This window comes from Miniopterus schreibersii (genome assembly GCF_964146895.1).
Source record: "Miniopterus schreibersii genome assembly, chromosome: 5".
NCBI classification, from domain to species: Eukaryota; Metazoa; Chordata; class Mammalia; order Chiroptera; family Miniopteridae; genus Miniopterus; species Miniopterus schreibersii.
The window spans coordinates 6627279-6647774 of NC_138106.1; the positions used below are offsets into that span (position 1 = coordinate 6627279).

The 20496-nt window shown below is 46.6% G+C and overlaps 1 protein-coding gene across 6 annotated transcripts in view; it reads left to right on the forward strand.

Moving 5' to 3' along the window:
* The first annotated feature begins 666 nt into the window (after positions 1 to 666).
* The window catches only part of ERG (ETS transcription factor ERG), a 208847-nt gene continuing 189017 nt past the window's right edge, over positions 667 to 20496 (forward strand). For 2 of the 6 annotated variants that reach the window (XM_081137723.1, XM_081137725.1), the window contains exon 1: positions 667 to 1765. The gene's annotated coding sequence lies outside the window, so the exon portion shown is untranslated. Of the gene's footprint in view, positions 1766 to 2428; positions 2847 to 2924; positions 2945 to 20496 lie in introns of those variants that run through there. The other 4 variants (XM_081137722.1, XM_081137718.1, XM_081137719.1 and 1 more) reach the window with 4 other exon arrangements.

The following is a 20496-nucleotide window of genomic DNA, read 5'->3' on the forward strand; positions in this document are numbered from 1 at the left end:
GGGAATTTCCAAAGTTAATGACCTCAGCTTTGTGAGCGGGCTCAGTGTGTGCCTTTAAAAAAATTCTCTCTCATCGATCTCTGTCATCTATCATCTAGGTAGCAATGACATTGTTTCAAATACTGTGTTTTCTTCTGAACACATTTTTTCCTGTTCTCAATCGTGGTAACTTGGGTTGTTGACATCATGCTCTTTCTACTATTAAAGTGCAGTTCTTCATGCATAAAACACGCTCTGTCAGCTGGCACACAATATAATTTTCAGTACTGTTCTATATTATTATAATATTAGGCACTAGTGAGGATAATCGGGGAACGTCGCCAGGGTAACGTAGTATTGTGGAGCAGAGCCACTGCCCAGTGGCCTGCCAAGATCGTTGGGACAGGTCGAGACTCTATCTGTTCACTTTAAAGCGCTCCCCGAAATGTTAAGGGCTCCCCGTGGTGAGGTTTGGAAATTAGTGGCTAAGAGAAAAATTTCAAAATACAGTGAGGTTTCTTGGATCTGGAATATTTGGAGAATAGAGAGAAAAATGAACCAAAATATGCAATTGGTAGTCAGTCAGGGGGAGAGGCAGGTTGAATATATTTTGAAGACCCTGTGAACAGCGGCACTGTGACTTCTGGGTGACTGGGGAGCAATTCTAAAAAAATCAGTTTTGCAAATGATACATCTAGCACGGACGAAATAAACTGGCATGATCCTGTGAGTAAATAGGCACCTTTGAACGTGCAGTCTGCTATTTTTTCTTACCAGCTCAGAAAGAAAGGGATGCACCTTGTCCGCAGCCTGCACTGTTTTCAGTATTTACTTTTATTTGTTTCAACTCTTGGCCTCCTGTGGAGAGGTGGGCTTGTATCTGATCTACCAGGATGTGCCTGCTTGTTCAAGAAATTTCCTAGGAATGCATTTGTAGTTTCATGAAGGCTGTCCATTTAAAAGAGAAGCACTCCCTTGCAGAGTTTGTAACCATAGATTCTCAAATGAATGAGCCTATTTTGGCATTTCTAGGGTTAAAGACCCTCTCAGAATCTATAGGTCCTGGAGAAGGCAATTTCTAGACTCAGCTGCTTAGACCCATTTTATTTTTCCCCAGCAAACAGGAAATGGAGCCCTGAAGGCTTTTTTTTTTTTTTTTTTGAAACTGGAAAGTGTGTGGGAAGGGGGCATACCTAAGATGCCCACTTACAACCCTGAGCCTGACCCAGACTTGGGGGTCTCTGTGTGTTTTTTCTTCCCTCTCTTTTTTTCTATTATTTTGGCAGACTTTTTGGAATGTCTGGGAGCTAAGGGCTTTGCTTCATGGAGCAGAATTCTGAAGCAAGAAAAAGAGAAAGTTATAGACTAAACCACAGAAATGTAAACACGTCTGCAGCTAAAATAACTCCACTCTCATTGAAAACACTCCTCCTTCACAATCAGACTTCTGTGTGCTATGGTCAATAAAACTGCATGTTAATAGCGACCAATTAATAGATTGTGTTGCCCGGCCTTAAAGGTTGAGGGAGTTTTAATTATTATTTTTCAAATTAAAGGAGTGCTTATTCCCTCCCTTCCCTTGGGGTGGGGGGACTTAGCTTTCTTTCTGGCTGTTTGCTGAAATTCTTGGCTGTTAAAGTTTGGAGAGGGAGGGACATGAGTAGTTTTCACTTGGTCGGAAGGGCAGAGTGTGCAAGAGGACGCTCTGGGATGGGTTCCTGGCGATCCGCGCAGGGACTGTCGTGACGGTGCCAGGGCGACAGGAGTCCAGAGGAGCGGCACTCAGGTAAGCGCGATTTTGATGCCAGAATTCCTTTTCAAACGAAAACATCTGGAGGGGCTTAGCAAGGTGCCCCCAGGGTCAGTGAGAGGAACCGTGAGGCTCCGCCTTTTGGAAGCTGTTTCCTGGGGACAGTATCGGCACAGGGCTGCTGTCACCGCGTCCCTCAGGCTGGGGTGTCTCCTCTGCATCCTGACATCCTCGCGACCGCTCCCCGCTCCTCCTGCGCCCCCGCCGTCCTGTCCCAGCTGGGCACGCGCAAGTGGTGACTCCAGGATCACTAAAGCCCGGGCACCTAGGCGGCTGTCTCTTCTTCAATAGTCCGCGAGCGACGTCGTCTTAATTCTGAGTAGCTTCCAAGGCAGTCGGTGGTCATTTTAAACTTCTGCGACAACCCGTTTTAACTTTTGTTATTTTTGATGTCTGTACCGGCCGAGGCCGGGGAGAAATTACTTCTCACTGGAAGCGACGCCGAGCGCCCGGGAGCCAGCCCCGCCGCGCTTCCCCATCTCGCGGTCCCCGACCCTCCCCGCCCTCCGCTGCGCTGCGGTCGCGCTCCTCTCCCCGCCCGGCAGTGCGTCCCGGGCTCCTCTCCCGCCGGGGCCTGGCCTCGCTGGATGCTCACGTCGTCCCAGGCTCCGCTCCTCCTCCTTTTCCTCCGCGGAGCCGCCAACTCGGTGCGCAACCCAAGCGGTGTCCAGATCCCCCCTCTCCGCCCGCGCCCCCCGCGACCCCGGCCCGAGGGCGCGCGCGCACGGACGCGAGCGCTCCGGCGCACCCACGCGCACCTGGACTGGAGCGCGCGCCCCCACGCGCCCTTGGACACGCGCCCCCGCCCCGCCCCCGGCGCGTACTCCGGGATCCAGAGGAGCGCGTCGGGGCGGCCGCCCTGCGCGGCGATTGGCGGCTGAGGGAGCCTCCCCGAGCCGGCGCCCACACCATGGGCTGAGCCCGTCGGCGCCCGGGAGTCAGTGCGGCCGGCTCGGCGCGCACGGCCAGGCTCGCGCGCGGGCACAGGCGCGCGCGGACACGCGCGGACGGACACGTGCCGGGCACGCCCTCCCCCGACGGCGGCGCTCGCCTCCCGGTAAGTCCTGCGCTCCGGGCGCTCTGCCGGGTCCCCGTGCTGGCGGCGGCGGGGACGGTGGCGGCGGGCGTCCGGCTCTTCCGACGGCTCCGGGACAGGTGGGGCGTGCGACCCGGGGAGGGACTTTGGAAAACGCGCGTGGTAGGGGACGCCTGGAGAGGAGCAGGCGCACCAAAATCGGCTGGGGTCAGGAGAGCAAACCGCGGGGGCCTCAGCTGGGGCGCTGAGCAAGAGGTTATTTGTTCTTGTCTGGAGTGGAAATCAGGGTTGAATGAAAGCCCACGCTTGGCTGAAAGTGGAGACCAGATGCGGGCTTGGTTGTCACTGCCCGGTGCGTCCTTCAGCGCGTGGACTCGCCCTCCGACGGCGCCAGGGCGCGCGCTCCGACCCGCTGCGTCTCTGTCCTCGCCGCCGTCTGTCTGGCTGGTCTGTCTTTTCACCTCTGACACCTCAGCCTGCAGCAGTCATGCCTCTGCGCCTCCAGGGTTGCGCCTTAATTGGAAAAGTCGGCGTGTTTAAAATGTAGACTGTCATTTTTTTAACCAGCTAGTCTCTTTTGCTTCTATCCGAAGTCCATCTGCCATATATTGCTGTTCTATATTGTATAGATGCTTTTCCAAAGGTGCTGCGTGGAGTTACGCTTGATATTTTTAAGGATCAGACTTAGATACTATTATTATTAGCAGACTAAGCTGCCCAGTAAAGTGGGTAAACAATTTCAATGCAAATACGGATTTAATGCAAGTTGTCGTTGATACAACGACGTCGTTTATTCTTCCAAAGAACATGCTCATATGTGCCACATTTCACACTCGGCATGTTTCTGGAGCTTCTGTAGTTCAAAAACTTTCAATGTGAGTTAAAAAAACACACACCACAAAACTTTTTATTCTTCCCAGGGTGACATAACATAGGGCATAGAGGTTTATTTACCACTGGGACTATTTCTGAGTATTTCCAATTCTCTCCGAGTAAGTTAGAGCCCCGTGCTGGCCTCAGCTCCCTGTCACCTTATCACCCGCAGGACTGTCACATTCCTGGGTTTAACCCCTGCTCTGCTGGCATCAGCTCGTGCGGCTCCTTCATCAGTGGCAGAGCCAGGCAGTAGCAGTTATACAAAACTCCACCAGATAAGTTAATTCACTGTGTGTCAAGTGATGGATGAACTGATCGTACCATTGAAATCACAGTTCTGCCGGAAACAGAACAAGCTATGCAAACTTGTGTTTAATAAGCAAAGCTTTATTATCCTAAAGAAAGGTGTTATGAGTGCTGCACACATCACAAGTGCTGCTTGCCGTTGGGTCATCCTAGTTTCAATTTAGTCAATGACTTCTGGAAATTACAAGAAACTCATCGATGGGTATTAATATCTTTTGAGTTTTTTGTTTAAGAAAATACAATTCCAATTGCACTTAACATTTCGATTTTTTCTCTTTCTAACACTTTGTAATTATTTAGTTTTATTTTTAAAATTCATGTAGACTTGCGGCACATAATTTCACATGTACCTGTTCTTTCCTGACGACTTCTTGGCAAATTAATTTGATGTGCCTGTCATCTTTAGCTAAATGTTTGAACATGAGTTGAATGGGTTGTGTGGTAGGGCTGCTTGTACACGTGTATATATATATTCCCCCCACCCCACTCCTAATGTTTGTTTTGATATTAAAGAAAAATTTTGTCGAATTTCTTATTCTCATAAAATTAGATATTTTATTTGCAGAAAGGGCTAAGGTCCCAGGGGAATGCTGGATGTATAAGAAGTAAAGCATCTGTGAAAGGTGTCGGTATTGACTTTTAACATACAGTATCCTAAAACGTTACCTGCGTGCCTATATGGAATATGTTATATCTCATAAGTGGGTGATAGAACATGTTCAACATTTTCCCCTAAAGTTAATATTAGCTGTTTTCTTCTTGTGAGCTGTCCTTAAATAACAAAAGAATAATCGAGGAGTGGGTGGGATTTATTTCTTCGCGAGACAGAGGAGCTAATGTTTCTAAAATCTTTTCCTGTTTCCCAGTGGAAGCGATAGCAGGTCGGCGTGAGTCCTAGGATGTGGGCGGCGGGCAGACACTGTCATGTTGAATGAATATCGGTGCTGTTTCATAGATCTCCATTCAGGCCGTGTCAGCCTAGGGCCACCTACACGTTGCTGATGAGACTTAGGGAGCCTGCGAAGCTAGATGCCTTCAAGGGAGCGTCCGTGAGAAGTGAGCTGCTGTTAGCAGAACCCTGGCTTCTTGGGACTGCAAGTCAGTTCTGGGTCTAAGTTGGGAGTTGATCTGTCTGAAGGCAGGTCCCTTTGTCACCTCCTGGCTTCACTATCCTCTGCTTCCCAGGCAGATGGTTCAGTGAGGAGGAGAATGCCAGAGGGGTGCGATTTTCTTTCCCCAGCGTGTGAAGCTACTTGGGCATTCCCAGGGAGTATTTCTTCAACATACAGCTTTTGTCTGTGGTCTGCACCTTGAACTTGGAAGTTCTTAAACCCTTTGCAGTAGCATTTGTTGGAGAAACAAGCCGGCACAACGGAGGTATTTAAACATTTTGAACCCAATTTCAGGTCATTTTGATCCCTGATGGTGGCAGGGTGAGTTGGAGTTGTGGGGGGACTTTGAAAGTCACTGCAGTAATTGGTGCTGACACAGCAGGTCTGTGTTGTTGATGGTCACGGCGACGTTCTTGCTGGTCCTTCTTTGCCCCTCAGTGGGCTTGTTAGCAGTGAGCCGATTAGTTGCACGTTACGCATTGTCAGCACACACCTTCTCACGTTAGTCATTCCAAGCAGTCCTTCTGCAGATGAGCAGGCATTTCCCATGGCTAGACGAAGCATCTGAACCAGCTTTTCAAAATAGCGGGGGTGTGGGGGGTGTGTGTATTTCTCCCCTTTTCACAATAAAATGTTACCTTTTATTTTGAATATTTTAGTATTTACAAAAGAGAGGATTCATGCTTCATGTTTGTAACTTTGCAAGTCTAGGGAAGGTGGTGAAGGCGGGTGATCTAAAATTACTTTGCTAAATTTAAGTGTAAGTGAAATGTAGACAACAGCAAGAAATTAAAGGGTGTGCTCCAAAGGGAGCTCTGGTCTCAGTCTTCGATTTAAACTAACTTTTAAGTCCTTCTATTTTTACAGTGGCATGCCATCATCCGGAGGACCCTGGCTGTGTCTGAGAAACAGTAATTTGACAGTGAAAGCAAGGGGTGCGGTTACCTTGACGGGGTGCGCGCTCAGAAGTGCGTGCAGAGGGACTTTGGTCATGTGACCGTTTCCTATTTGAAAACGGCTGGGTGTGAAGACCGAAATAACCTTAAAGCGTGTATAAATGGGCCTTCTGAATGAACTTGTCGCTTTTAAATTACAATTTGGGAGAACTAGACGTGAGATCTGATCTAGGACAGACCGTTAGCGTGTGTAAAGGCTTTGAAAACCTAGATCTGTAGCTGCCTCCCTTTAAAACATAGCCTAACGTTTTGAATTGTTTCAGTGGAAATGAGATTTGCACACAGCTGGTGTCTCATATGGGATTCCTTTTAGGAGTAATATTATTCCAATAATGATCCCCCTGGAAAACACGCTCAAGGGGGAGAACATCCCTCCAATGACTAGGAAAGAAAACAGGCACATCTCTGGTGATTTTCAAAAAAAAGCAGGAAACCCTTATTTTCATCTGAGTAAGGGTTAGCTCAGCGAAGGTTCCCAAATCTTCATTTAAAGGCGGAGAAGTGTGCGTGCACCTGAGTGTTTGAGCAGGGGGCAGTAGCATTGTTGCCTTACTCTATTAAGTCAGAGATTTTCAAGCTTTTTCAGCTCATGGCATGTAAACTAATTTACTAAAATTCCATGGCACACCAAAAAATGTATTATTATTTTTAGCCAAAAATAGGTATAATTTGGAATGATTCACACCGGATGGCTATCATTGTGTTGGCCGTTGTCATTTTTTAACTTGACAGTCTGAGGGAAAAGAGGTCAGTGGCCCTGGCTGAACAGTCAGTGCTGCATGTTTTAAACGCTGTGCCAGGCACCCTGGTGGAAAATCGCTGCCTTAGGTCCCTCTCCGCTCTTGGTGGGAAGATTCATTCTCTCTGCGATGGAGCGGACATGTGGGCTACGGATTCTTGGGGCTTTTGGCGGAGTGGACGTGTGGGTTGTGGATTCTTGGGGTTCAGTAACAAAGTTGCAAAGTAAAAGACCGAATTGGCTTGGGCACGTTTTCCTGCGCCCTGGGCAGAGGGGTGTGCGAGGCCAGCTTGAGGACGTATTTGTGGGGTCGCAGTCATTGCTGTGTCTTGGAAATGGATTAGTGGGTGGTGTTCCCCTTCTATCTGAGCAACCGTGGACATGGCTGTGGACTCGGCTGCCGCAGGAGAAAGCCGAGATCCCTGTCGACTCCCCATTGCCTTAGTCTAACACGTTGACTGGGTTGGCGAGGGGAAAAGTGAGGTTCCTTCCTCTCTGTGCCCCTGAGGCTCGGACGCTGCTGGAAGCGGGAGTGAATGGAGGTCTCAGGCCGCTGAACGTTCTAACAAAATCATGTCTGTCGAATGGATTCTCATTAAAATCGGGAGGGATTGAAAGGAGCCGCTCTGAGGGGCCTGGTGGGACAGGGAGGGAGGCCCCCCGCACCACGAGGGCAGGAGGGAAGGCCTCGGACCCCAGTAGAGAGTGAGGTGCGTTCCACGATTCTTCCCTGGCGAACGGAGATCTAAGCAGAGTATAAACAATAACCAAAGAAGAAAAACGAAATGCTTGGAAATGCAAACCTTACTTACTCACAATCTCAACCTTTTAAGTTTAAATGTATTAGAAAGCTGAGGTTTCTTCTAGTAGGAAACAAGGTAAAATCATGTAGAAAAGAAACCAGCGGCTGGCCTAGGAACGTTCTAACAAAATCTTGTATGTCGAATGGATTCTCATTAAAATCACAGCCAGCCTCCCAAAGCCAGGGCTCATCCTCACAGATCTGGGCTCTCTCTGCACCACACTTGAACTTGTCTTGTGCGGGGCTGGCTCTGTCGGCCGTGCGAGGTACAGCGGCAAGAGGACAGAGTAAGCGACAGGAGAGGGAAAGTCGGCTTCTTCAGTATCAAAAAGTTCTCAGTGTATTTGACCCTGGCCGTAAAATTACTTCCCTGCGGCGTTTTGGAATAGAAACAATGACAGCAAAGATCAGACCCGGGAGTGGCGCAGGCTTCTCTGGAGGAGGGATTTCGGCCTCCAGATCACCAGCACTCGCCCCGTCTCTGACACCCCAGGACAGGCCTGTGGAGGCGGAGAGATCACTGACGGCTGCCTGAGGTATCTCCCTGGGCAGTTCACAGCAGAAGGTGCACCCGCCCTGAAGTGGCTTACAGTCCTACGTCATGAGGGAATTTGACTTGTTTTTGCAGGTTTCTAAGACTTATAGGTGATTAACCAGAACGCCCCACAAGAACAGTTTCTCCTGAGTACTCTACGCCCAAACTGCAAAAGCAGAGGTAGGTCAAGTTCAACCATGAGTCCATCGAACCCACAGTAAACTTAAGTACCAGGAGACATAGAAGGCATTTCATGTGTATGCATATTAAGATCGTATTTACAACGACGTTGAGCACCAGTATAATTTTTTCTTTGCAAAAATTAAGCATTCGGTCATGTTAAATTTTCTTTATTAATTTTAAGCAACCTGGAAAGACATTTCTCAATCAAAATGTATTGATCACCTACTAAATGAGAGCACTGTCCTAAAAGAGATGGGACCAGGGTTAGTGAGGGACTCTTAAGACACTGGACAGATCTAGAGGTTAGGAAAACAACTGCAAATTAAAGGGAAAAGCCAGAATATTCCACTGTGGTTCTTGCCTATCTGCTTGCCTGAGTTACAAGTTGTGTTGACGACATGTAAACAACACTACACCCCTTTTCACTCCAGAGAGCTAATAGCTTCCACTCTTTATGCAGCGTCCTTAGGATGAGTATCCGCAGGTGGCGATTAGTGGAGGACAAGTGGCTGCCCAGGAATGTAGGGAATCCCCAACTGGCAGAGGTTGGTCTGTGGTCAGATTTAACGCAGGTTGCGAGGTTCAGGACTCCAGCGGAGCAGAGCTTCTGGGTCACAGAAAGGCAAGTAGAAGGAAGAGACTGGAAAGTGCAGACTGTATGGGGAATGGCAAGGTGCCCTTTAGTCCATGTCATTGCCTTATTGTTTGTGCAGGACGCCACGCAGGGGGCACCGCAGGGGACTCGCGTCCTGCGTTCAGGGAGCTGAAAAATATAAGCAGGAAGTGAGTGCAGGTGCCGTGGAATCTAGAAAGGAGATGAGTGAACCTGTCCCGGAATATAGAAAGGGGTGAGTGAATATGCTGTTAAATCTAGAAAGGGAGTGAATGCAAAATGCTATGAAATCTAGAAAGAGGGTGAATGCATATGCCATGAAATCTAGAAAGGGAGTGAGTGCATATTCTAACAAAAGTGGCACCTGCTTGGACCAGGCCACTGTGCCAGTGAGCCAGGACCCTACACTGTAGGGTGATGGAGGCATTGGCCCCCAGGGCCTTCTACTCAAGTGCTCTGTGTGCTGCGTTGGAGGCCTTGACAGGCAACCCACCCATGCAACACACGGGGCTCACCGTAGGGCCGCTGTTGGGCAAGCTTGCTATACAATCACACGGGTCCTTCTCTCTTAGGGACCCACGGGAGCACATTGCTTTTAGTCTTAGCATCAGGAGCAATTGTCTGAGCATTTGGGTGAGGTCATCACTCGGAGGCCTGTGTGTGCCCAGCTCCCCCGTGGCCTCCACATTCTTAGCTCCAGTGTGTTCTTGTTTCTCTCTACCCTCATCTCTATTATTTATTTCTGAATTTAAAAAAACAAAAAACTTGTTAATTGCATATACCCCTGTAAACTGCCTTATATCCTTCCTTTGGAACAAGGTAGAATATAAATAGAGTAGTCCATCTCATAAGAATCATAGAATGGAAAAGTGATCTAAATCTAATGCATGAAGATCAGAAAATGCCTCCCAAAGGGCAGGGAGGCCCTGGTGTAGGTCCTGTCCAACCCTCCCCGGGTTTTGGAGGGACCAGTCTAGATACCGATTTCAATAACCCAAGCGTGGAGGTAAAAGGTCTGGAATAAAGTAATCTTGCAAAGGGGACGGGAGAGTACGATGTGTGCATGCTGGTCACTGACGTTGACTTCACCAGGTGGTGCAGGCACAGGTGATCCTCACCACAGCCCTTTGAAAGAGGTGCCCGCATTGCCCCCACTTTCCAGAATAGCAGAGTGAGACTCGGGACTCCAGGTAGTGAGAGCCAGGGTGGAACTGAAACTCGGGCAGACACACTCTGAAATCCGCGCGTGGGCTCTGCTGGCTGGAGTCTTCTTGGTCAGAGTGGAAAGCCCACTTACAGATGTCCCAGATGACAAGAAGGGAGCCGAGCAAAGGAAATAGAAGGAGTCTCATGTCTAGTTTTAAATTTTCTAGTAGCCACATGAAAAAAGAAAAACAAGTGAAGTTAATTTTAATAATCTACTTTGTGTAACACGTGTCTAAAACACTTCAAATGTAATTAATACAAAATATTGGTGAGATATTTTACATTATTTTTTTCTATAGCGATTCTTTGAAATCCAGTGTGTACTTTACATGTACAGCACATTTCAAATGCTCAGTGGCCACATGTGTCTGGTAGATACTGTATTGGACGGTCACGTGTAGACTGTTCCGCAGAAGGGCTCAGATTTAATAGAATTAGTAACCATAACATTGGTAGATAGCTCGTCCCAGGAGTAGGGCTTTGTGTCTCCATTGGCCATGTCGCCCAAAATATCACCATGGAACCAGATATGATGGCACTAGAAAGCTGAAGTTTGCATAAGTTCAGTTCTGAATCTGCAGTTTTCAGATTGGAGGGAATATGTATATATAACTTCCTGTTGACTCGCTTCATGCTTTTTTAAAGGGCAGAATGAAATATCTGCGTTTACACTGAAACTTTGTATGCCTGGTAGCAATAGTGCTGTTTTCATCTCAACCCCGCTCTGACACCTTCATGCATAAACATCTTATTTGTGCGTTCCCCACTTACAGATACTCCTGGCATCATAACACATTTTCTGTTTTTTTTTTGTTTGTTTTTTTAAATATATCTTTATTGATTTCAGAGAGAGGAAAGGAGAGGGAGAGAGAGAGATAGAAACATCAATGATGACAGAGTCATTGATCGGCTGCAGCCCGCTACCCGGGCATGTGCCCTGACTGGGAATCGAACCCTGATCGCCTGGATCCTAGGTCGACGCTTAACCACTGAGCCATGCCCGGCCGGGCCACATTTTCTGTTTTGCCTGTGGACAGTTAGTTTCTTGAGAATGATATATTTTATCATTTTGAAGAACAGCCTTCTTTTTTTTAAAAAAAATATATATATATTATTGATTTCAGAGAGAGGAAGGGAGGAGAGAAAGATAGAAACATCAGTGATGAGAGGGAGTCATAGATCAGCTGCCTTCTGCATGCCCCCCACTGGGGACATAGCCCGAAACTCCAGTATGTGCCCTGACCAGGAATTGAACCTCGACCTCCTGGTTCATGGGTCAATGCTCAACCACTGAGCCACGCTGGCCGGGTCAAGAACAGCCTTCTCCAGGGGCTAGCAGCGCAGAGAAAGAGTGACTATCTGATGGATTGCCACAGAATTAGCTTCTAAGAGCTCACACTCAGATTTGGTAATGAGACTACATCTAACCCGGCCTTTCCCTCTGTGGAACACTGAGCTGCACTGCAAAGTCTTATAAAGCCAGTCTCGTAGCTCACATGCCACTTGTGATTATCAGTGCTATGTGTAACGTGTCATTGAGTAACTTAACCCCTTTACCGTGTGCATGTTGCAGAGTGGATTTAATTTCATTTTTCTGCAAAGTTAAAAAAAACACCCCACTGTAGGTTCTTACTCTCAGTTCCGTGAATAAGAAATTTGTTTTCAGTTCAGGGCCTGGTCTGCAGCAAACTCCTCGCCGGGCTTTCTTGTAGATGGCTTGTTTTCATGATCACTAGTGCATAATAAGGGAATTCCACTCACTTTCTTTGTTCTGGTTTATTTTTCCCCGTGGACAGTGCTTACTGTAAAAAAACTAAACAAAACAAAACTGTTAAGTAAAATACGTGTGGCTTTTCTCAACTCTAATTGCCCTATCAAATTTAACAGCTAATTCGGCGTAGTTATTGGTAACCAAATATCGACGGACAAAAAAAATACCATGACTTATTTAAAAACAAAACAAAAACCAACCTCAAAACTAACGAGCGTGGCTGTGTGGTCTCGTCTATACCATTATACATCTCTGGTTGTGGGCTGTCCAGGGACAAACAGAAAAGCAAGAATTTTTTTTTTTTTTAAGTTTATTGTTGAAAATACTACAGGTACCCCCCCTTTCCCCCCCCATTGATCCCCTCCCCCCAGCCCCCCAGGCCTTCCCCACACTATTGTCTGTGGCCCTGGGTTGTGCATATACGCATATCAGTCCTCTGCTCAATCTCTCCGCGCCCACTCCTGCCCACGGAGCCTCATCAGCCTGTTTATCTCGTGCAGGGCAGGCTCTGCTGCTGTCAAGTTGAACTTTGCAGTCCTGTTTCGCCCTCCACGGAGTGACAGCCACCAGGTGAAATCCTTCAGAGGTACCTGAGCGCCTGTTGTTTCTGTTGTTGTTAATCCTCACTGGAGGGTATTTTTTTCCCCCCATTGATTTTTAGAGAGAGTGGAAGAGATGGAGGGAGGGGAGAGAGAGAGAAACGTCGATATGAGAGAGACACACTGATAAGTGGCCTCCTGCCTATGCCCTCGCTGGGGCCGGGGATCAGAGCCTGCAACCCAGGTAGGTGCCCTTGACCTGGAACCGAACCCTCGACCCTTTGGTGCGTGGGCTGACGCTCTAACCACTGAGCCACACCGGCCAGGGCCCTGAGCTCCTGTTCAGAGGCCCGCTGCACGTCCGCCCGATGCTCTGTGCTGCGTTCCACCTCCTCGGCTCCCACAGGAGAACAAATTTAATTTAAAGTCTAAATTCTATTTGAGAAGCCTGAAGCACATTAAGACTTCTTAAATAATTCACTTGGGGTTACGTTCAGTGAACATGTGTAAATATGAGAACGTGAGAGGCAAGTGGTCTGAACACAGAATGAATCGAGAGCACGCTGATGTGAGCCACATGTGCTCGGGCTCCGGGAGGAAAAGCCGAGTCATCGCTGGCAGCTGGAGCCCGGGCCGGCCGCGCGGCCCAAGGGAAGGTTAACGTCCAGTTGCTTCTGCGCTGGTCCTTAGGATTTGCCACGTGGTCAAGGAGGACCTTGGAGAGAAACTGCTAAGTGCAGGACTGTCAGCTCGTGGGTGCTGCTCCCAGCTGTGGCACAGCGAAGATGACAGGAACCCAAGGGGGCTGCCTCCCCCAGCCCCACATGGATCCCCCACCAGCTTCTCAGTTTGGGTGTTTGTGGGAGCTGCTACATTTAGTCCAGCTCGGGTTAATAATGACAACTGTAGAGCCTTGTCCCATGAGGCCAAACAACTTCCATGCTATAGGGATGTGTGGGTGGATTCAGCCACATGACAAGTAACACCCAGTCGAGTCACCTCCTTAAGCATTGCTCAGTGTTTCCCTCTCCTCCTGGTCTCTAAACACCCCCCCCCCCCCCCCCCGTCCCCTCTCCCTCCTGCCTGGTCTTCCTTCCTTACCTGCAGGGGTTGGAAATGTCACCGTGGGGAAGTTTCACCTGCAGTGCACAGGCCGGGGCTAAAAGAAACAAGCCCGCGGATCTAATGAAACCAGGCTGCCGATCTGCAGCGATTTTGGAAAGGCCTGCCCTCACTTTCTCTCCTGTGTCTGGTTTTCATGGAAATTTGTGTCTGGGAATGAGGGGGAAGCAGCGTGGATTTGCTGGAGGCAGGTGCCTGCGTTCTTTGGCCCTGGCCACGAGGAGTCAGGTCCAGGGACCTCCGCGGAGGGGAGGGAGACAGAGGCCTTAGGAGATTCGATGAGCGCCATGCAATCTTTATAAAACAGTGGGGATTTCCGCAGACTTCCTGATTTTTGAAAATTATTCATACGTCTGCCCTAGCCTGGGATTTTGAGGACAGAAAACACACTCCACTTACTGTCCCTGCTCTGCGAATTCACCCTTTGAAGTTGTCACAAAGTTATGTCTATAGTCTCTGATGCTGGTGTACGTAACGTCTGAGATTATGAGTAAAATGATTCCATTTCTTTACCGTGCAAGGGCATGGCCAGGACAGGTCAGGAGAAGGTCCAGCGGCGTCATGGTGGCGGTGTTGGGAGCATGGGCTCCCCCCCTATAAAGAGTGGGAATAAATTTGGGCTCAGCCCAGGTTAAAGGAGTGGAGATGAGGCTCAGAAGGAGTTGTGTTTGCACTGGCAAAGGAGGCAAGGTTAAACACTATATTTTAGTCTTTGCTCCAAGCAAGTGAAAACGAGAGTTGCATATCATTTATTTGAGAAAGTTAAATGCAGGCCTCCTTTTTGGAATAAGCAAGATTTGAAACAGACTCATGCAAGGCAAGGATGGTTCGCAGCTTGGATACTTACTGTGGAATGAAAAGATGTCCTGAGAACGCTTTCCTTCGTAGACATTTGCAAACCATCTGTTTGCGAAGAAGTGCCGTCATCTGCTTCATCTGCGTCGGTGTATCAGTCTTTATTTCTTTCCTTTTTTTATTTTTCGGTTTTTGGTTTTGTTTTTTGTGCTTGACACCTATTGGCTTTTATTTTATTTATTTTTTAAAATCCTCACCCGAGGATATTTTTTCCATTGCTTTTCAAAGAGAGTGGAAGGTGGGGGGGCGGGGAAAGAGAGAAACAGTGATGTGAGAGAGACGCATCAATTGGTTGCCTTCTGCACGTGCCCTGATAGGGGCCAGGGATGGAGCCTGCAACTGAGGTATGTGCCCTTGGCCGCAGTCGAACCCGTGACCCTTCAGTCCAAGGGCTGACACTCTAACCACTGAGCCAAACTGGCTAGGGCAACTTCTATTGGCTTTTATAACAAGTCGTATCGTGTATGTGAATTGTAAAGAGTTGTCAGTGTATTGTAACTCTTTCAATTCCCGGCTTATATAAATAATTGTGGGACTATCCTAAAGAGGTTGGGATAAACTCAGTCTTTTGAGTATAGATCTATCACTGAGACATTGGTGCCAAACACAACAAGAAGTAATGATATTTTCTGATGCAGTCATTAAATTAGTGCTTTTTAAACCCCTTTTCATGACCAACCCTCTAAGGAGTCTTTTCAGACAGCTCTTTCCTGATTATGTCTCCTCCCCATGAAAATTTAATACCATAGGTATAGTGCATATCTCTTTAGGTATTTTTACATTACACACAGGTACGCATACCTACATTTAGGTAAATCTGCACATAAAAAGTGACTTTCATCTTGCAAGAAGTAGGGTTAGCCTCCTTGGGAATGCACAGCTTCCATACTCAATGCCAGTACTCACCTTTGAAAAGGTTCAGTTTCAGCCCAGCCGGTGTGGCTCAGCGGTTGAGCCCAACCCATGCACCAAGAGGTCACAGGTTCGATTCCCAGTCAGGGCACATGTCCAGATTGCAGGAGGCAGCCAATCAGTGTTGATGTTTCTCTCTCCGCCTCCCTCTCCCTTCCTCTCTTTCTAAAAATCAATAAAAATATATTTAAAAAGGAAAAAAAAAAAGAAACTGTTCTGTTTCAGAGAAGAGGTGACAGATGCTAGGACAGGATCTCAGAAGGGATGGAAGGACATCCAAGTGAACTCAGGATGTCATGCCCGGGCATTGTGTTCTGACCATTGTGTAGAGTGTGGCCTGGAAACCGATAGCGACAAAGCAACAGGCAGTTGAGCGCCCCAGTGTGTCCCTCAGAGGGCTCCATACACGCGCAGAGTGGCTGGCCACAGGCTTTCCCCTGGAGAGACGGTGACAGGGAGCTTCTGAGAATTAGTGTGTAGTGGATGTGATGGCCTGTGCAGACACACGTTGCCATGAGAGGGACAGTGTCCCCTGCACCCCCGGTAGGCAAGGGAGCAGCCCGGGGCTCCCGCAGGCGGCGTTTCCCCTCGTCTGGGATGTCTACGTGCAGGTCCTGTGGCTGATTTAACGCAGCTGGGTCACATCGATGCCAATGTTTCCCCTCCAGTAAAAATGGAAATATATTAAAAAATAAACAACCCAAAAGGACACGTTGAGTTTCAACCAAAAATCAATCAGGAGAGAAAAACACTTGGGCCCGTGTCAAGAGAAACAAAACTGCGCCAGCAGAGTTTTATGAAAATGATCGTTGAATAGTATTTCCATGAAAAGGCAACTGACTCAGATGAGGGTGAGTGCTCTGGGAGGCAGCCTGAGCGGCCGCCCACGCCCGCCGATGGGCTCAGGCAGTTACTCGACGGGACGGGCGGGACTGGAAGCTGGGAGGAGCGCTCCAGGTTCGTGGGGAGGCAGAGACGTGGGCTGTGAAACCGGAGCGGTTTGGTAAGAATCTGACATGTGTTGGAGCCTCTCCTCATCACCAGCGGTTGTACCAACTGCCCTGGTTCTCCCAGTGAGTAACGGGGTGGCAGAGTTCCTTATCTTCTAGGAAAGTCAGTGATAATGGTGTTGCTGTGAGCGGGAAAGGCAGAGGCTTACCTGGGGCTCCTGGTGCAGGAGGTGCTACGAGAGGGTGGGGGTCAAACGAACAATTTGCCTCCCACCTCTCTGAGTTCTTCTGGATGGGCTGATATTCAAATTAACATGAGGGATATTTAGCAGGAGAGAATGTTCTACATTTATTAGGGATGTGCCTGAGGGGGTGCCGTAAGGATATGAGACTTGAAGATGCATTGGACAGTTGCGGTTTATGTGACATTTTGGACAAAGGAGGAGACAGGAGTCTGGGATTTCAAAGGGAAAGCAGATAATTTGCAGGTGGGTAGGAAAGAACAAACACGGAATAAACAAATTCTTGCCAGCCACCCAGAAGCAGTGGGACCCAAAGGGGAGTCTGACAAACAGCTCTGCTGGATTCCTCCCTGTCGGCCACGTGGAGTTTATATTATGATGCGAAGGTGACGGCCCCTTCCTTTAAGCAGACTTTTCTGTCTGAATTCTTTTAGGCAGCTAAAGAGGGAGGGTTGACGTTTCTTTCTGAGTCTTTTGTTTCTTAATAGCCAGCTTAAAAATCAGTATCCCAAAAGGCATATTTTGGGGCAGGAAAACTTTGGTCCCCTTTAGATCTTCTGGTGGTAGATTTATTTCTGGAACATTGCAAGGGAATTTGCTTCTATATGAGGTAGGAGGTTCATGTGGTCATCTTGCCCTGAACTTCTCTGGGTCCAGGACGCAGAGCCCCTCCCCTGTCACTGTCTGTGCCCTGTATTTGGAAGGTAAAAGGCACGTTTTCTATATTTAAAAATTTAATTTTAATTTTTTATTTTTATTGAATTTATTGGGGTGACATTGGCTAATAAAATTATATAGGTTTCAGGTGTACAATTCTATAATACATCATCTGTATATTGTATTGTGTGTTCACTACCCCAAGTCAAGTCTCCTTCCATCACCATTTATTCCCCCTTTACCATTCCACATATGGTACTTGTCTTTCTCTGACTGGCTTATTTCACTCAGCATAATACTCTCCAGGTCCATCCAGGCGGCCGCAAAAGGTAAGAAGATTTCCTTCTTTATTTTTTACAGCTGAGCAGTGTTCCACTGTGTAAATGCCCCACAGCTTTTTTATCGACTCATCTACTGGTGGGCACTTGGGCTGCTTCCAAGACTTGGCTACTGTAAATAACGCTGCAGTGAACATAGGGGAGCATATATTCTTTCGAATTAGTGTTTCAGGTCTTTTCGGATATATTCCCAGAAGTGGAATTGCTGGGTCAGAAGGCAGTTCCATTTTTAATTTTTTGAGGAACTTCATACTGCTTTCCACAATCGCTCTACCAATCTGCATTCCCATATCCTCACCAACACTTGTTTGCTGATTTATTGATGGCAGCCATTCTGGCAGGTGTGAGGTGGTATCTCATTGTGGTTTTAATTTGTATCTCTCTGATGATTAGTAACTTTGAGCACCTTTTCATATGTCTACTGGCCATCTGTATGTCTTCTTTGGAGAAGTGTCTATTCAGGTCTTTTGCTCATTTTTTAATTGGATTGTTTGGGGTGTTTTTTGGTGTTGAGCGTCTAAGGTCTTTATAAATTTTGGATATTAACCCTGTATCAGATATGTCATTGGCGAATATGTTCTCCCATTCAGTGAGTTGTCTTTTCATTTTGCTGATAGTTTCCTTTGCTGTGCAAAACCTTTTTAGTTTGATGTAGTCCCATTTGTTTATTTTTTCTTTCATTTCCCTTGCCCAAGAAGACATATCAGAAAAAATACTGCTGTGAGAGATGTCTGAGATTTTACTGCCTATTTTTCTCCTAGGATTTTAATGGTTTTGAGTCTAACATTTAAGTTTTTAATTCATTTTGAGGTTATTCTTGTGTATGGTGTAAGAAGGTGTCTAGTTTCATTTTTTGCACATATCTGTCCAATTTTCCCAACATCATTTTTTTATAGACTATCTTTACCCCATTGTCTGTTCTTGCTTCCTTTGTCAAATATTAATTGACCATATAGGCGTGGGTTTATTTCTGGGCTCTCTGTTCTGTTCCATCGATCCATATGTCTGTTTTTATGCCAGTACCATGCTGTTTTGATCACTGTGGCCTTGTAGTATAGTTTGATGTCAGGTAGTGGGATTCCACCAACTTTGTTCTTCTTTCTCAAGATCACTGTGGCTATTCAGGGTCTTTTGTGGTTCCATATAAATTTTTGGAATATTTGTTCTAGTTTTGTGAAATATACCATTGGTACCTTGATAGGAATTGTGTTGGCTCTGTAGATTGCTTTGGGTGGTATGGACATTTTAATGATGTCAATTCTTCCTATCCATGAACATGGTATATGCTCCCACTTATTTGTATCTTCCTCAGTTTCTTTCTTCAGTTGTGAATGGGATTGTTTTCTCAGTTTCCCTTTCTGATAGTTCATTATTGGTCTATAAAAGTGCAACTGACCTCTGGATATTTATTTTGTATCCTGCTACTTTACTGAATTCATTTATCAGTTCTAGTAGTTTTTGGTGGAATCTTTAGGGCTCTCTATATACAGTATCATGTCACCTGCAAATAATGACAGTTTTATTTCTTCCTTTCTAATTTGACTGAAAAGGCACATTTTCATTGCTGCTTTTAGTTGTTTGCCTTTTAAGAAGTTAAGAGGTGCTTAACTCCAAGCAAGTAACATTTAGTTATGAAAGCCCCCTTTCTTCCTGAACCTTTTCCCTTCTTCTTTTCAAATTGCCTCTTTTTAATTTCTTACAGATAGACATTAGTTAGAGTCAGTGGCGACTCACAGTTAGAACTTTGAAAATAAAGCGGGAGAACTGACCAAGTGCTGTAATGGTCATGTGGAGCACAGATTTGGAAGTTCATGCGTGCTTGCCCTTAAAAATCACTACAAATACCTCTTTGAACCATGACTGCTCTCACAGTGGATGCCATAGTAGTAAAATCATGTTACTTTTCTCTTTTCTTGGTGAAAGGGTCAGATTAGATGACACAACACAATGTCTGCCTAAACACTTATTTACATTAAATTTATATTATAAGCTATATACTTGATATTCTGCAGCTAGAGTTGACACCTATTTTGTTCCTTTTCTGGGGAATTGCTGTTGAACTTAATAATTGGGACTGCTGACTACAAAGCAGTCTAGGAATTTAGGAAACATTGATGATCTTGACCAACCAGGGTCAATGATGGATGACATGAAGTCCATGTCTGTACCCAGAAGTATACATCAAATACTATTTTGTTTCCTGGGCCATTTCAGAGTTGTCTCACTGCTTGGCTCATTTTTATTTAATATGATTTTTGTGTGGCATTTCCCCCCTCCAATTTTTTAATGCATGTAAGCTATTGCACGTATTATACAGGGTGGGGTAAAAGTAGGTTTCCGTTGTTTGTATGGAAAATAATACAATAATTAATAAATAATAATACAAGAATTAACTATGTGTTTTGTGTCCCCACAAATGTAAATCTACTTTTGCCTACCCTGTATATATAATTTATTATACAGATTACAGTATTTACAATAATTCTGTAAATATTGTGATAACTTCACCACCAGAACATAGAATTTAGGATAAGTTGTCTCTTAAATGACTTAGACATTCAAAGAGATCCAGGTGGAACCCCTGTCCTACCAAACTTCAGTCTACGGCTCATCAGTCAGGTAGACAAAGACCACGTTATATGCTGATCTCCTTCCACAGACTGCAGCACGTGTGGTCAGCATACGGGAACGCTCCAGTGTGCTAAGAAGCCATAGCTAAACAGAAGCCTTCCCCAGACAGGAGAGACGCAGGAAAAGTGAGTTTATCTTCGCAAAGTTGAAATCCTCTTTAAAAAAGCATTTTAAAAAGCAAACATGTCTTTCCATCTTGTTGTAATAAATAGAGGCTTCTTTTGAAGGGACTTTTCTCTCAGTAAGAATGTTGTCAGGTCGGTTTGCAGACAGCATGCCACCCTGATAAACGGAGCCACATTTTCCCCTGGAGTCAGAAAGCCAGT